This window comes from Ictidomys tridecemlineatus, chromosome 16, assembly GCF_052094955.1.
Source record: "Ictidomys tridecemlineatus isolate mIctTri1 chromosome 16, mIctTri1.hap1, whole genome shotgun sequence".
Lineage (NCBI taxonomy): Eukaryota > Metazoa > Chordata > Mammalia > Rodentia > Sciuridae > Ictidomys > Ictidomys tridecemlineatus.
This window is the reverse complement of record NC_135492.1, coordinates 35,514,398-35,532,098: the sequence shown is the minus strand read 5'-3', so window position 1 is coordinate 35,532,098 and position 17,701 is coordinate 35,514,398. Positions and strand designations below refer to the sequence as shown.

At 38.5% G+C, this 17,701-nt stretch overlaps 1 long non-coding RNA gene and 2 pseudogenes across 1 annotated transcript in view; all 3 read right to left on the bottom strand.

The window, feature by feature from the left end:
- Window positions 1–17,701, bottom strand: part of LOC144371531 (uncharacterized) — an 86,116-nt gene that overhangs the window by 37,246 nt on the left and 31,169 nt on the right. The window lies entirely within an intron of this gene.
- On the bottom strand, window positions 3,571–4,780 carry LOC144371529 (TNF receptor-associated factor 4 pseudogene; annotated as a pseudogene).
- Window positions 3,571–5,759, bottom strand: LOC144371528 (TNF receptor-associated factor 4 pseudogene; annotated as a pseudogene).

Sequence of the window (17,701 nt, the reverse complement as noted above, 5' to 3'; positions counted from 1 at the left end):
ATTCAGCAGGATAATTTGTGTAAGTAACAGTGCTGGAACACATTAAATAGAGTTTTGTCTGATGTTATAAACAGAGCTGTTAATGAAAAGAGTAACTGATATTTGGCATTGGGGCAGCCCCACATTTTTTTTCTCCATTTTTTAAATAACATAACCCTTCCACCTGTGGAAGATAAATTTTTGGACTTTAGTAGTAACTGACACTATCAACCAGAAGCATGGATCAGGGCCTGTGAATCAATTCTGTCCCAATAGGTGGACACACCCATGGCTAGTTTTGAGCTTCCCCTATATTAGTTAGCCAAAGTTAACAGCAATGACATTTCCTTTTACAGAGACTAAAGTGAGAAGGAGAGAGTACTCTTGGACTGAAATCCAAGGTTCTCACATCACCTGGTCTTGGCTAAGCTACAATCTACAGAAGCTACAGAAATTACCTTCAAGGAAGCCATGGCCTGTGTAGCTTTTGTGATAGAATTGAGTACAATAAAAAGAACAAATCTGAAAATTCACGCTTTACTTGAATGAGAAAAGTGAAGAAATGGACTAAAATGGTAGAATAACGAAGGACCCACAGTTATTAAGGTAAATTACAATCACCTCAGTGCAGAGAAACATGGCTCCCTCATAGGAAGGAGGTCTCTTTACCCTGTCTTCATGCCAGAATATCAAAATACCATTGGTCATGAATTCCTTCCTTTTTTCTTAATTTTCTTTCCTCTTATCTGTTTTTCTCCTACCTATTAACTCCTTTCATTTCATTCTAGAAGTAGTTGTCCCAATCCAGTCTCTATATTTTCTTCTCACAACCAAAGCATTTAGAATTTAAATCTCACTGTGAGGTATATAAATTGATAATGGGTGTCTTACTCTGAGCTGTTTTTTTTAAAATTTTATTTATTTATTTATTTATTTTAGGAGACACATGTGATGACTTCAATTGGTTTGTTATGATTAGTACCCACATTAAAAACCTGGGGTCACTTACCTTGGAAAATGAAAAGTGCAATCAAAATTTTTATTCAGATGGTGCTTGTTTATAACAGAATGAAAAAAAAAGTTTTCTCTTTTCCACTAGGGACTCCCTCTCTGTCTACAGTAAGACAGGTATTCTCAAACTAAGATTTCCAATCTACTGAGATGAGCTAAAGCTATTGGTCCCATGTAACCCCATCCCGAAAGCCTCAGCTACAAATCTGGACAGAGGGGAAACAGAGAAGGCTCCTGGGTAGGTGCTAGAGGAAGACATTTTCAAGTCTATTACTACATCTTATCCAGAACACAGGTATTTATTCCCAACATGCTACAAAATTTATTTGAATTAAAACTTATTCCATGTTTTATAGAATTACTTTTGTTATTACTATAATGTATAACATGAAAATATTATATTATATAATTAAATTATCTTACAGAATTGTTTTATCCTAATGACTCACAAGTAATAGAAATTCAAATGGCCAGTATATCTAGACTTATATAATTATCTATAACTTGAGATGTTCTGGGCTCAGGTTGTATCTCAGTGGCAGAGTGCTTGCCTAGCACCTGTGAGGCACTGGGTTTGATCCTCAGCACCACATAAAAATAAATAAATAAAATAAAGGCATTCTGTCCATCAAAAAGATGTTCAAAGTACTTATTCATATTGAAATGGTGAATTCAATAACAAAACATATGAGAGCAGATTCAGAAAATAGTCTTATTTTATAAACTGAATTGTACAGAAACTCTGTGTAGAAAAATGGTGTGGTCCATATGAAGTGTGCTGTGTGTAGAAAAGAAAATTACATGCATGCAGGGCACCACTGAAGTTTCAATGCACTAGCAGCATGTTGGACCATCAGATTAAGATAAAATCCAGCATGTAGTATGTTTTAGCAAATCAAGTGCTTCTGTTGTTTTGTTATGAAGTGTTGATATGTGACCTCAGGCTTTATACATGCTGGGCTATACCCCCTTCTCCTGAAAAAATATAGTTTTATTGGAATTCCAACAGGCATTAAATTATTATATTTTGCAGATTTTAGGCTATGACTGCATCGAACTTCTGATCCACACAGCCTAAAATCTTTATGATGTGGTCCTCTGAAGAAATATTTTGGAAAATCCACTGATATAATTTTAATACCACCAAATATATTGACAAGTTTTTGGAATATGGATCCTGATGTGCAATCCCCAGCAGCATTCTAGTTAAATTGGGAGTCAAATATTTCAGCATTTATCTGCTGGTAATAAAAATCTAAATCTAATTATGAGTAAAATTGAGGTAACCAGGTAGAGTGTTAGTGTAGCAGGAAGCTTCTTTCTGCATCTTGGCAAGTTTTTAGAAATATTAGAATAAAATAAATTTAAGATGTGTTATCACACTCAGTGTTTTATTTTATTTTATTTTTATTTTATTAGTTAATTTAATCATTTCAACAAAATCTAGAATTGAGCAGAATTCATTCCCATGCACCTAAGAAACTTGCCATTTGCAAGCCCAAGTGTATTGCCAGAATTGGAGCTACATTTCCAGAGTTTTCTGGAGTTTTAGCTCAGTACATCATATAGGTAGTATGCACAAGGATACCCAGCACCAGGGTAAAAAGAGAAATTCAGCCCTGTCTTAGACCAGCTGAAAGAGTACTGATAATTCACTAATGTTCCTTGCTGGTAAATTATGGGTCACTGCGGGTGGCCACTGAGGCCTATATGAAAATAGACAAAAAAGTTGAAGTTTCTTGTATCTCTTTTTTTTTCTTTTAGTTGTAGAACTTCGTTTTCTTTATGTTGCTGAGGATTAAACCCAGTGTCTCACACGAGTGCTCTACACCACTTTCTTACAAAAGCACTCTACCACTGAGCCACAACCCTAGCTCGCCTTGTACATTTTAAAGACCTCTCTATTCACTCCCCAGGTATAGGCTTGCTTCAGTTAGGTTAACATTTGTTAAGCACTTAGAATAAGTGTCAGGAACTTGTATTGTCTCATTACCTTCAATATGTCCCACTTAAGACAGGTCCTTTAACTGTGATGTAAAAGTTAATTTTAACTTGACTGCTATATGGAAAGAAATATTTTTCATTAAGTTCTCAGCAGTGTCTGTAACCAAAAAAATACTAAATAAATGGCAATTTTCAGCAGGAGCCTGGCTTGATGATATAACTCAGAAGGCAGAGGATCACAATTCAAGGCCAGCCTCAGCATCTGAGTCCCCTCTGAATACAAAAGGGTTGGGGATGTAGCTTATTAATGGATTGTTCCTGGGTTCAATCCCCAAACCAGAGGCTTGGGGCTGGGTCTTGCTTATGTCATAGCATTCAATTTTTGGTGAATAAAGAACTGGGGATTCCAGCCTTATCCTGCACCTTTTCCATTTAACCACCAGGAGGCAGCAACAGGTCTTTTCCAATGCATGCTTTGGTTCCCCCTGGTACCCACCAGGGGGCGACCCAGCGGGCAGCTGATCTTGGGGTCATAGTGTCAGCACTTCTTCTCTCAGTGGTCCTTTGCATAGTTAGCCCCAACCTCCCAGGGCCTTGACTAACTTGGAGGAGACAGGCATGAACAAAGTTAATAAATACAATTCAAAATTTATTAAAAATCACGAATCCCCTGTTGTGCCTTCCTGTCGCTAAGGAAATAAATAAACAGAAAGGACACAGCTGGGGAAAGAAAAATCAATCTCAAGACAGATTTTTTTAACTACCCCTTACTTTTCCAACCCCTCCCCCTATGGCTCTTGGGACATAGCACATGAGCAGGTACCTCAGTCCATGTAGAATGTGGCCGGCACCAAGGCAAACCTGCCCTGCCCAGGAGGGGAGACAGGTCCTGGGATCATTTGTTTTCAGCCCTTGATAACCCAGAGACCTGCTGCCTGCAGAGGCCAGGGCTGAAGCACCAATTGGAGGCACCTGAGGGTATTAGTGGTAGGGGGAGAACAGGGTAACAACCCCGGCAGCATAAGCAGCTGAAAGGGGGTCCAGTCCCCTTTCCAGGTTCAACCAATGCCTGATAAATTATGTCCCATTCATTCCCCCTTCTCTCCTTTAGCTTGCAAGCTCTGCACTCAGCTGAGGATCTTCCTGAGCAGTTCAACAGAGGCACCAATGAAAACTGCATCAGGTCGCACATAGTTTCTCTTTTGGATATTCTGGTGGGAGATGAACTTGGGGTATCCAAAGCCGAGATAACTCTCATCCAAGGAGCCTCACCACGTGCCTGGCTTTTGGAAATTTTTCCAGTTTGGGTCAGAGTGGAAAGTCTCAATGACATACTATGGCTTAGCAAGCCCTGGGTCGCTCTGATCTAGCAGGGAGAAAGTGACACGACGATCAAAAGGCCACTCAAGGAGATAATCAAAAGTGCCTGGTAGCACACGAATGTACAGACACAGATGTGTGCTCTCACCACTGCCATTGCCAATGAGGAGTGCAGACACTTGTAGCTTGTAACCATACTTATGTATATAGAAGTCTGGGCTGTAGCACTCGAGTTGGGCTTGGCCTTGGCCTCTTGTAGCCTCTGACCATAGCGGTCATTCTTCCAGATGAACACGCCATCACTGCCTATTGATAGTCCCTACAGCTCTCTATGCAGATCCTGCAGCTCCTGCCACTGCCGGCTCACCAGGGCACACATCATAGCCAGATGTGGCTTCACACTCTCCGCCATGTACTGCAACATTGCCAGCTTAGGGCACTGTTGGCAAAGCCCCAGGAAATGAGGGAAGGGAGGACTGTTACCAAAAGGGGAAAGCTCAGAGGTAGCAGGCGCCAAACTCTGCATGAGGAAGACAGGGTGCTAGGAAGAACCTGCAGCTGAACAGCAGGGGGAATGACTCAAAGAACTAAACTGCCAGGAAACCTAGCCTTCATCTAGGACTTAATGGGCTAAAGAGGGGTTGACAGGAAAAAGGGGCATCTCACCTTGTGCTTGCAACCGGAGTCTTTGAACAGGCATAGCACCAAGGCAGTGCTACCTCTGTCCTTCAGATGATTTTGCAGATCCTCCCGAGCCACAGTGCCCACACCACATTGGTTAGGCAGGGAACAGGCAGCCTAGGGCACTGTACTGGTGACTCTGGATGGTGTTAAAGACAAATTTCTTTGTGCAATAGGTACAAGGCTGGGTGCACTTGAGGCACTCAGAAGTGGCATCTCGGACCAGCAGTCGCTGTATCATGTGGGCACCACACTTGCTCTCACAGTACACACTCTCTTGGGGGCACATACCCTCATGGCTCTCATAGTCTTCCCCACTGAAGTCACAGCCACAGAACTTGCACTTGAGGTGCCGCTTGGGCCAGTCGTATTGCAAGTGTGCAGGCAGATCACAGCGACTCAGCTTGGCAAGACAGCCATTGGGGCAGGGAACCACATTGAAGCTGCAAGTAGTTAGGTGTCCCTGTAAATGACGAAGTGGCCCACTCCAGCGGCAGCCCTCCTCACTGTGGATGCAGCAGATGGGCACACCTAGCACCTGGACCTTCAGCTCTGGGACTGGGTAGATCTTGGCATAGTTCAGGGAAAATTGGTCCTCAGGACATTTGAATTCTCCTTCACTGAGGAACTCTTGCAGGCTGGTGTTACAGAAGTGGTTGCCCCAGGTAGAAACCTACAGGGGCTCGCACATTGGTTTCCGGCACAGCGGGCACAGCCTTCTGAAACTTGTAGTTGAAGCCAGACATGGCAGGAGAGTGGCGGGCATGGACAAGTGGTGCTGGGCACATAGTTGCCCCGCAGCCTGTACCTCGCCCCAGCCGCATTCTCGACTCTGGGCAGCTCCAACTGGCAGCCCCAGCCAAAGCCACTAAGTATTTTAAATATGCTTTATATTTGAAATAGTATATACTCTATAAATCTCTCTTCATTTAAAAAATGATTGCATCATATGTTATTTTACAGATATAAAAACAGAATTCTTAAAGTGTATTTGGACTATTTCTAATTCATAAGAAAATTCTGTAACGAATATTCTTTACATTTATATATGTAATATATCAGTATAAATCATATTATATATAAATATTTATATGCAAAAGCAGGATATATACAAGAGATTCTTTATGCATGTTTTCTATATGAAATATGCACATTTTGGACTGGGGTTGTGGCTCAGTGGCAGAGCACTTGCCTAGCATGTTTGAGGCACTGGGTTTGTTTCTCAGTACCATACATCAATAAAGAAAATAAAGGGTCATTAGCAACTAAAAAATATTAAGAAGAAAAAATATACACATTTTTATGTTATATATATATGATAATTGTCCTTAACATGAAAACCCCAAATGCAATTATGATAACCATCACAAATACTGGTCAGACACTTCTCCTCAAACAGAGAAGAGAGCTTCTAGGATAAATGGTTAATTACAGGTCTGGAACAAGAAAATAAATGATGTGCTTGAAACATCTTTTTTTTTGTGAGAAAGTGAAAAGTAGTCCAGGATGAATGGGAACAAATCCAAAAGATGTGTAATCATCTTTAAATGGCAGCTGATGTTTATATCTGGGGTATGTGAGTACCAAAATGAAAAACTTCATCTTCTTGCTCACTTATAGTTGTTTTTGCTATATTTGTTTTTGTAGAATCAATGAAAATATCATCATTTGGCCACCACATAGTAATAATTTGACACAAGGAGAAATCATCTATAAAATATTAATTCTAGTGGGTGAAAATTTAAGGACCAACCAGATATTTTAAAAAGTCACAAATATCACCACCCCAAATATTTATGAATTATAAAGGGAAAACAAATACTACGTTTATAATGGAGCAACCTGGCAAATACTTCTTAACCAAATAATTAGGCAACACTAACCAGTGATGGAACAAAGTGACATTACATACTTCCACAGTCTCTTGTTCCTGTGTTATTGAGGCCCCAGATATTTGCTTACTCTTAAGTGGAGGCTAACTCTAGATCCTAGAATTTTTCCACCATTAATAGAGGCTGACCATAGCTTGTTACCATGTCTGTCAGTGCTGCCAGAATATGCTCTAGTGTAAGAACTAGGCATTGTATGAATGATGGTCTTCCTCTAATGGCATAATCTGAATCCACTGATGAGAAAACATTGTATGATTCTAAACTGAAAGAAAATTTACAAAACTACTACTGATGTACACCATTCAAATCATAGATATCATAAATAGCCCAGAAAAACTCAGTAATTGTCTCAGATTAAAAGAGACAGAAAAAAATGAGACTACTGGACACAGTGAATAATTGATATTAAAATTTCCCAAAATTGGATTTATTTTGGTTCAAAGACAATTGTTGAAATAACTGTCAAATTTGGAATAAGGTTTGTAGAGTAGATATTCATAATTTAATTTTCTTATTATGTACCTTTTTTGAAATGGAGAAAAAGAGATAAAACAAGTTAATAAAATAGTAACATTTGAGAGATTCCGGATAGGGGAGGAAGATGGCGGTGAAGGGAATGCATTATCCCAGTGCGCTGCGTCACTGAGTGGGAGAAAGACAAGGTGAAACGGCTGAAGGCTAGTGTGTTGGGAATTTCCAGTGAAATTGAGGTGCTCTAGAATCTAGTGGACGGATTTCCATCCTGTGAGGTTCGGCTGCGGGAGCCCGGTCGAGGGCGATTTCTCCGCAATTTCTCCACACAGAGGGTCGCATTGCCTGATCGGGGGAACGCCCGGAAGCTCGAGTCTGCTGCGCATGTGGGGAATCGGCGAGGTGCCAGAGCAGGGGTGCAGCTCCCGCCAGTGGTACAATGGCCACGCTTAGTGCTGAGTTCCGGCTTTGAGACAGAGGAGAGAAGTGGTCCAGTTCGGTTCCCGACACCGGTCGGACCACGGAGGAGGACAGCAACCGCCATCTTGGAGAAATGATGTAATCATCCCTGTTTTCTACTGACCTCAACGCATTCAGCTACAGAACAGGTGATTTCAGGCTGGTATTTGCCTGCGTCTCCCAGACAGATCGCTCAGGCTTGGGGCTGGAGAACCTGTAGAGAATACTCCTGGGGGCTCGTTCCTGGCAAGGCGTGCACCGGGCTCTGAGTGGCCGGATTCTGGTCCCCAGGGCTGCCTTGGCTCAGGGTTAGGGAATCTACGGAGACTGCGTGTGGAGGCCAGCTCCAAGTGGAGTGTGCACTGAGCTTGGGGCGGCTGGGTTCTGACTCCCAGAACAGTTTTGGCCAGGGGCTGGGGAGCCCGCGGGGACTGTGTCTTTGAGCCTGTGCCCAGCGGAGCGTGCACCGAGTTTGGAGAGCATGGAGTGGCCGGGCTCTGGCTCCCGGAGCTGCTTTGGCCTGGGGCTGGGGAACCTGCGGTGACTGCTTCTCGGTCAAGGTCCTGCTGGGTGCTGTGGGGGCTGGGGGGGGGGCAGAGTGGAGCTGCCGCCTGTGCCCAGAGCAGGCCAAGTGACCCACCGGCGTGGTATCACGACACCCCAACTGCAGCTGGGGCCGAAGAGATTAGCCGCCCACGCCTAGAATAGGACCAGCGACCCGACGGCGCGGTAGCCAAGTAACTCTATTTGGCGTACGGGCTGTGCAGAGCTGCCATTTGAGCCTGCAAGGTAGGCAGACCTGCGACCCACTGGCAGGACAGGCCTGGTAGCCTGCCAACGTGGAGGACACGCAGCACCAAGGCAGTCACGTCACACTGGTTGAAGTGGAGGTGGAACAGGGCCGCTGCCCGTGTCCGGAGGGGGCTCAGCGACCAGTTGGAGAGGCAGTCAGGTACCCCCATTGGGAGTGGGGGCTGTGCAGAACTGCTGCCCGAGCCCACAGGGTGGGCAGACCTGCAACCCACCGGTGGAACAGGTCTAGAGGCCTGCCAGCGTGATAGACACGTCACACCAATTGGAGTGGGATAGAGCAGAGCCGCCGCCCACATCCGGATCAGGACCAACGACCCGAGGGTGTGGTAGTTACGTCACCACAATTGGAGTGGGTGAGAGCAGAGCCGCCACCCGCGCCCGCAGGGAGGTGGCAGACCTGCGACCAACCAGCGTGGTAGACAGACCACCCTAATTAGAGGAGGAGCACAGCCACTGCTCACCCTGCAAGAGAGACTTCCCAGCTATACAAGAGCAATATAAATAAATAGGGGGTAAATTTCAAAAATACAACAGTTTTACCAAGCAGAAAAAAACGTGAGCAGTATGAAAAGACAAGGAAAGAAAGGACCACAAGCAATGCAGGTCAACTCAACTTTAGAAGAGGTAATAGCTGCAACAGATGGAATGTCAGATAAAGAGTTCAGGATATACATGCTTCAGATGATCTGCAGTCTCAAGGAAGACATGAGACAGCAAAATCAGACAATGAAAGATCACATTGACAAGGAACTACATAAACAAATCCAGGAAGTAAAAGATCAATTTCACAGTAAGATAGAGGTAATAAAAAACAAACAAATAGAAATCCTAGAAATCCAGGAAGCAATAAACCAACTTAAAAACTCAATTGAGAATACTACCAGCAGAGTAGATCACTTAGAAGATAGAACAACAGACAATGAAGACAAAGTATTTCAACTTGAAAAGAACATAGACAGCTCAGCAAGTCTGCTAAGAAACCATGAGCAGAACATCCAAGAATTATGGGATAATATTAAAAGACCAAACTTAAGAGTCATTGGGATACAGGAAGGCACAGAGCTCCAAACCAAAGGAATAAACAATTATTCAGTGAAATAATACGAGAAAACTTCCCAGACTTGAAGAATGAGACAGAATCCCAAATCCTAGAAGCCTACAGGACACCGAATGTGCAAAATCATAAGAGATCCACACCTAGACACATTATAATGAAGATGTCCAACATACAGAATAAGGAGAGAATTTTAAAAGCTACAAGAGAAAGGAAGCAGATTACATTTAGGGGTAAACCAATCAGGATAACAGCTGATCTCTCAACACAGACTCTGAAAGCTAGAAGATCCTGGAATAACATATTTCAAACACTGAAAGAAATGGGTTCCAACCAAGAATCGTGTATCTGGCGAAATTAAGCTTCAGGATGGAAGATGAAATTAAAACCTTGCATGATAAACAAAAGTTAAAAGAATTTGCAGCTAGAAAACCATCTCTTCAAAAAATACTTGGCAAAACATTACAGAAAGAGAAAATGAAAAATAACATTGAAAACCAACAGTGGGAGGTAGGACAGTAAAGGGGGGAAAGTAATCAAAGAGGAAAACAAATCAGGTTTAGTAACATTAATAAACAAATATGGCTGGAAGAACAAAACCATATCTCAATAATAACCCTAAATGTGAATGGCTTAAACTCACCAATTAAGAGACACAGGCTAGTTGAATGGATCACAAAACAAAACCAACAACATGCTGCCTACAGGAGACGCATCTGATAGGAAAAGATATACATAGACTGAAGGTGAAAGGTTGGAAAAAATTATACCACTTATATGGACTGTGGAAACAAGCAGGAGTGTCCATACTCATATGTAATAAAGTAGATTTCAAGCCAAAGTTAATCAAAAGGGATAAAGAAGGACACTTCATACTGCTCAAGGGAACCATACACCAACAAGACATAACAATCATAAATATATATATGCCCCAAATAATGGTGCAGCTATGTTTGTCAAGCAAACTCGTCTCAAGTTCAAGAGTCTAATAGACCACCATACAAAAATCATGGGAGACTTCAACATACCTTTCTCATCACTGGACAGATCGTCCAAACAAAAGTTGAATAAGGAAACTATAGAACTCAATAACACAATTAACAACCTAGACTTAATTGACATATATAGACTATACCACCCAACATCAAGTAGCTACACTTTTTTCTCAGCAGCACATGAAACCTTCTCAAAAATAGATCATATATTATGTCACAGGGCAACTCTAAGACAATATAAAAGAGTAGAGATAATACCATGCATCTTATCTGATCATAATGGAATGAAACTGAAAATCAATGAAAAAAAAAGGAAGGAAAAATCACGTGTCACTTGGAGAATGAACAATAGATTACTGAATGATCAATGGGTTTTAGAAGACATCAAGGAGGAAATTAAAAACTTCTTAGAGTTAAATAAAAACACAGACACAACATATCGAAATCTATGGGACACACTGAAAGCAGTTCTAAGAGGAAAACTCATTGCTTGGAGTTTATTCCTCAAAAAAAGAAAAAACCAACAAATAAATGATCTCATACTTCATCTCAAAATCCTAGAAAAAGAAGAGCAAAACAACAGCAAAAGAAGTAGAAGGCAAGAAATAATTAAAATCAGAGGTGAAATTAATGAAATCAAAACAAAAGAAACAATTAAAAAAATGACAAAATTAAAAGTTGGTTCTTTGAAAAAATAAATAAAATTGACAGACCCTTAGCCATGCTAACAAAGAGAAGAAGAGAGAGAACCCAAATTACTAGTATACAGGATGAAAAAGGCAATATTACAACAGACACTTCAGAAACACAGAAGATAATCAGAAATTATTTTGAATCTTTATACTCCAATAAAATAGAAGATAGTGAAGGCATAGATAAATTTCTTAAGTCTTAAGATCTGCCCAGATTGAGTCAGGAGGATATAGACAATCTAAACAGACCAATAACAATAGAGGAAATAGAAGAAACCATCAAAAGACTACCAACTAAGAAAAGCCCAGGACTGGATTGGTATACAGCAGAGTTTTACAAAACCTTTAAAGAGGAACTAACACCAATACTTTTAAAGCTATTTCAGAAAATAGAAAAAGAGGGAGAACTTCCAAATACATTCTACGAGGCCAACATCACCCTGATGCCCAAACCAGACAAAGACACTTCAAAGAAAGAAAACTACAGACCAATATCTCTAATGAACCTAGATGCAAAAATCCTCAATAAAATTCTGGTGAATCGATTCAAAAACATATCAAAAAAATTATACACCATGATCAAGTAGGATTCATTCCTGGGATGCAAGGGTGGTTCAATATAAGGAAATCAATAAATGTGATTCACCACATCAATAGACTTAAAAATAAGAATCATATGATCATCTTGATAGATGCAGAAAAAGCATTTGACAAAGTACAGCATCCCTTTATGTTTAAAACTGTAGAAAAATTAGGGATAACAGGATCATACATTGTAAAAGCAATCTATGATAAGCCACAGGCCAGCATCATTCTGAATGGAGAAAAATTGAAGGCATTCCCTCTAAGATCTCGTACAAGACAGGGATGCCCTCTCTCACCACTTCTGTTCAACATAGTCCTCGAAACACTGGCCAGAGCAATTAGACAGACGAACGAAATTAAAGGCATAAAAATATGAAAAGAAGAACTTAAATTATCACTATTTGCAGATGACATGATTCTATACCTAGCAGACCCAAAAGGGTCTACAAAGAAACTACTAGAGCTAATAAATGAATTCAGCAAAGTGGCAGGATATAAGATCAACACTCATAAATCAAATGCATTCCTGTATATCAGCGACAAATCCTCTGAAATGGAAATGAGGACAACTACTCCATTCAGAATACCCCCCCAAAAAATAAAATACTTGGGAATCAACCTAACAAAAGAGGTGAAAGACTTATACAATGAAAACTACAGAACCCTAAAGAGAGATATAGAAGAAGACCTTAGAAGATGGAAAAATATACCCTGTTCATGGATAGGCAGAACTAACATTATCAAAATGGAGATATTACCAAAAGTCCTCTATAAGTTCAATGCAATGCCAATCAAAATCCCAACAGCATTCCTTGTAAAAATAGATAAAACAATCATTAAATTCATATGGAATAATAAAAGACCCAGAATAGCAAAAACAATGCTAAGCAGGAAGTGTGAATCAGGCGGTATAGCGATACCAAACTTCAAACTGTATTACAGAGCAATAATAACAAAAACAGCATTGTACTGATACCAAAACAGGCGGGTGGACCAATGGTACAGAATAGAGGACACAGTAACCAATTCACAAAACTACAACTATCTTATATTTGATAAAGGGGCTAAAAGCATGCAATAGAGGAAGGATAGCATCTTCAACAAATGGTGCTGGGAAAACTGGAAATCCATTTGCATCAAAATGAATCTGAATCCCTTTCTCTCGCCATGCACAAAAGTTAACTCAAAATGGATCAAGGAGCTTGATATTAAATCAGAGACATGGCATCTGATAGAAGAAAAAGTTGGCTATGATCTACATACTGTGGGGTCGGGATCCAAATTTCTTAAGAGGACACCCATAGCACAAGAGTTAAGTAGAATCAACAAATGGGACTTACTCAAACTGAAAAGTTTTTTCTCAGCAAAAGAAACAATAAGAGAGATAAACAGGGAGCCTACATCCTGGGAACAAATCTTTACTCCACACACTTCAGATAGATCCCTAATATCCAGAGTATACAAAGAACTCAAAAAATTAGACCATAAGATAACAAATAACCCAATCAATAAATGGGCCAAGGACCTGAACAGACACTTCTCAGAGGAAGACATACAATCAATCAATAAGTACATGGAAACATGCTCACCATCTCTAGCAGTCAGAGAAATGCAAATCAAAACCACCCTAAGATACCATCTCACTCCAGTAAGATTGGCAGCCATCATGAAGTCCAACAACAACAAGTGCTGGAGAGGATGCGGGGAAAAGGGTACACTTGTTCATTGTTGGTGGGACTGCAAATTGGTGCAGCCAATTTGGAAAGCAGAATGGAGATTTCTTGGAAAGCTGGGAATGGAACCACCATTTGACCCAGCTATTCCCCTTCTCGGTCTATTCCCTAAAGACCTAATAAGAGCATGCTACAGGGACACTGCTACATCGATGTTCATAGCAGCACAATTCACGATAGCAAGATTGTGGAACCAACCTTGAGGCCCTTCAATAGATGAATGGATAAAAAAATGTGGCATTTATACACAATGGAGTATTACTCTGCATTAAAAAATGACAACATCATAGAATTTGGAGGGAAATGGATTACATTAGAGCAGATTATGCTAAGTGAAGCTAGCCAATCTTTAAAAAACAAACACCAAATGACTCCTTTGATATAAGGGGAGTAACCAAGGACAGGGCAGGGATGAAGAGCTTGAGAAGAAGATTAACATTAAACAGGGATGAGAGGTGGGAGGGAAAGGGAGTGAGAAGGGAAATCACATGGAAATGGAAGGTGATCCTCAGGGTTATACAAAATTACATATAAGAGGAAAGGAAGGGTAAAACAAGATAATACAAGTGAGGAAGAAATGATTTACAGTAGAGGGGGTAGAGAGAGAAAAGGGGAGGGGAGGGGAAGGGAGGGGGGATAGTAGAGTATAGGATAGACAGCAAAATATATCAGTCACTATAACGGCAATATGTAAATCAATGGAAGGGTAACTGATGTGATACAGCAATCTTTATACGGGGTAAAATTGGGAGTTCATAACCCACTTGAATCAAACTGTGAAATATGATATATTAAGAACTATGTAATGTTTTGAACGACCAACAATAAAAAAAAGGAAAAGAAAAACATTTGAGAAATGTTTCCTAGGGATTTTTTGCACTACTATTATAAATTTTCTATAAATCTGAAACTGTCAAAAGAGAATATTTGTGAAAGAAAAATATTTCTTTAAAATGTTAAAAAGTAAAGGATACTCAATAAAATAAACTGTGGATCTCTACAGGTATAATTAAATAAAAAAATTAGTGGTGGATGATTACAAAGATATTGATAGTCTCAAACTCTCTCCCTACAAAAAATTTAATTACAAAGTAAAATACTGCAAATATCACCTTAATAACCAATATTAACATCAGCAGTAATGAGGATATTATATGTCACATGATGTGACTCAAACAGAAAATAAGAGAATTGATTTTGTGATACACTTGACAAAAAACGTGTAATCTAGATTCAATCATAAAGAAATCAGAAAATCTATTTTAAGCACATTCTACATGCTTTCTTCCTGAAAAGATTCAAAGGTAAAGAAGAGACTAAGAACCATTTGAATCTGAAGGCATTTCTAAAATACAACAATAAATTTCATTTCATGCCTCTGAATAAAATATTTTGCCATAAAGGACAATATCATGTTACTAGCAATGAATGAAAATGATTTGAGGATTAAGTGGTTGAAGGCATTGTGATAGAATGTATTATTATTGATTTGAGAAAAAGTAATTGCTTAATGTTTTTTGCCTTTTTTCTTCATATAATCTTGAAATATAATAGTAAATTTGAAGGTTCTAATAAAAGTACTTTTGTCCACTGAAACATTTTAAAGTGAATTGCTGACATATGACATCATCCATGATACATTTAGTTTTTACTACAATCAGATCATGCTAGATAACTACAATACGGCATTTTTTTATAAAACTGATATGATTAACAAGTATTCTGTTTCTTGGTAACATTTGAAAAACACATTCATAAGGAATGAAGGTTGTATTGTAGTTATGTAGCATGTTCTGACCTATAGAAAATACTAAAAATATCATGAATGACAGCATATGTCAACAATTCACTTTAAAATTATTCAGTGAACAAAAGTACTTTATATTAGAAACTGAAACTTCACTATTATTTTCCAAGATTGTATAAACAACGAGAAAAGAAAAAAAGTATTAAGCAAACACTGATTTTATTAGAAACAAGTCTTAAGTCAATGCTTCAAATTAATGCTAAAAATTGAAAGGCTGTGTGTTTGATGGCAGTATAATAATTCTAATAAATTAACACATTAGTGAATATAGTAATGGAATACCAAAGTAATGTTTCCTAAATTTTTGGATCCATATTCAGGGATACATTTTATAAAATACAAATAATCTATCATTAATGTGATATTTAGATTCACCAAATTAGTGTTGACCATTTGCTTGTTGAATGAAGTTTAAATGTTAGCATTTAGACAGTTTGAAAACATCTCAATAAAAACTGAATCATAGAAAATGGGTGATGCTGTTGTTTTCCACAGAAGAATTTCAGCATGCAGGGTGAGAGTTTCTTAGTGGGGCAGAAGTGAAAAAAGAGGGAGTTTCAAACTTACGATCTTTTATACATTGATTTTCAGACTTGGAAAAAATACATAGATCTTTAATTGTAATTGATTTCTTCTCAGAAGTTATGACCAAAATTTTTGAAGCATTTGGTTCATTATAGGTGTGCACTTGATGAGAAATGTGTGAAAATATGTCAACTCTTGTATAAGTGTCATTATGTAGAGTGTTCTTTGTATAAAAGTTGTTCACTTATTAATTCCCCAAACAGGGTCAGAAATAGATTACTGATCATAGTATTATATTGTAGTGATAATAATAATGTTATACCCAATTCCTTTACACATGAATGAAAACAAATGATTTTTATTGACAGAATTCCCATTCTTGTTTTTCTTTTTTTTTTTCTTTTTTTAAAGTGAAATTATTTTAAACAAAATGCTTACTGGTGCATTTAATTATACATAATAGTGGAATTAATTATTAAATATTCACAGATTCACTTAAAAATAATTTGATCTTTATCTCTAGTACATTTTTTCCCTCTCTTCCTCTCCCTTTACCTTTGAAGGCATTCTACAGTGATTAAGAAGACATATTATTGTATCTTGATAGAACAGTGTTTTTTACACTCTCTTATTAAGGCTAGCATGGTATGGACAATTAATGTTCCATAAGAAAATCTAGAAACTATTAAATTAATTTTTAAGTAAACTAGTTTATTAATAAGTAAAAAAATAAACATCACTTTCTCTCAGAAATTATTAGACAATAATTGATCTCCCTTTGCATTGTTTCTACATTTACACACTATTTATCACTGTTTTGTAAAATAATCAATTATCTCATTTTTCTGGTAAGGACTAATAAGAACAACTTATACTTTGTAGCCTGCATAACAACTGAATTTTATTGTCTTTTTGTACATGGTCATTCAATTTCATGAATCTCAAGCACTTCAAATCTGATTCTTTCATTTTTTTGAAATATATTTATGTAAACAAGATAACACATATATGTTATTAAATTACATTCTTTTTTTGTATTAAAACTTAATTCTTTCTGTCAAACCTATTGGAATGCAGCACTTTCTTTATAAAATTTAGATTTGTTCTGTGATTTTTTTTAGGTCAACAATCCAAATAAGTGATTAAGGTTGAGGCCATATTTAAAATAGACATGCATGGCTTCACTGTGTTTTATGAAGACCAACAAAATGCCATGGAAGCAGGGTGTGCTATTGATCACCTGTAATCCCAGTGGCTGAAGAGGCTGATACAGGAGGATCTTGAGTTCATGCCAGCCTTAGCAACTGTGGGGCTCTAAGTAACTCAGTGAGATCCTGTCTCTAAATAAACACAAAATAGTTCTGGGAATATGGCTTAGAGGTCAAGTGCCCCTGAATTCAATCCCTGGTACCAAAACAAACAAACAGACAACATCAAAAACATCATGGAAACTCTAAATGAAGAAGCCATAAAATGAGTATTATAACAATAATAACACACAATGAAAGCAAGAGGCTTTTATTTTTTATTTTCAAACAGATATTTTATTATTGTAATATTTGTCCTGATTAAAAAATGATTAAATATTATGGAAGTATCTTTAAATGGGTTCAACATAATTGAACATTGTTTTTCTTGTCAGCTTTTAAAAAAATAGCCCATCATTGTTGATATAAGATTTGACATCCCCACATGAAATCTTAAAATCAAGACAATCCCATAGATATACTGAAGGGCTTC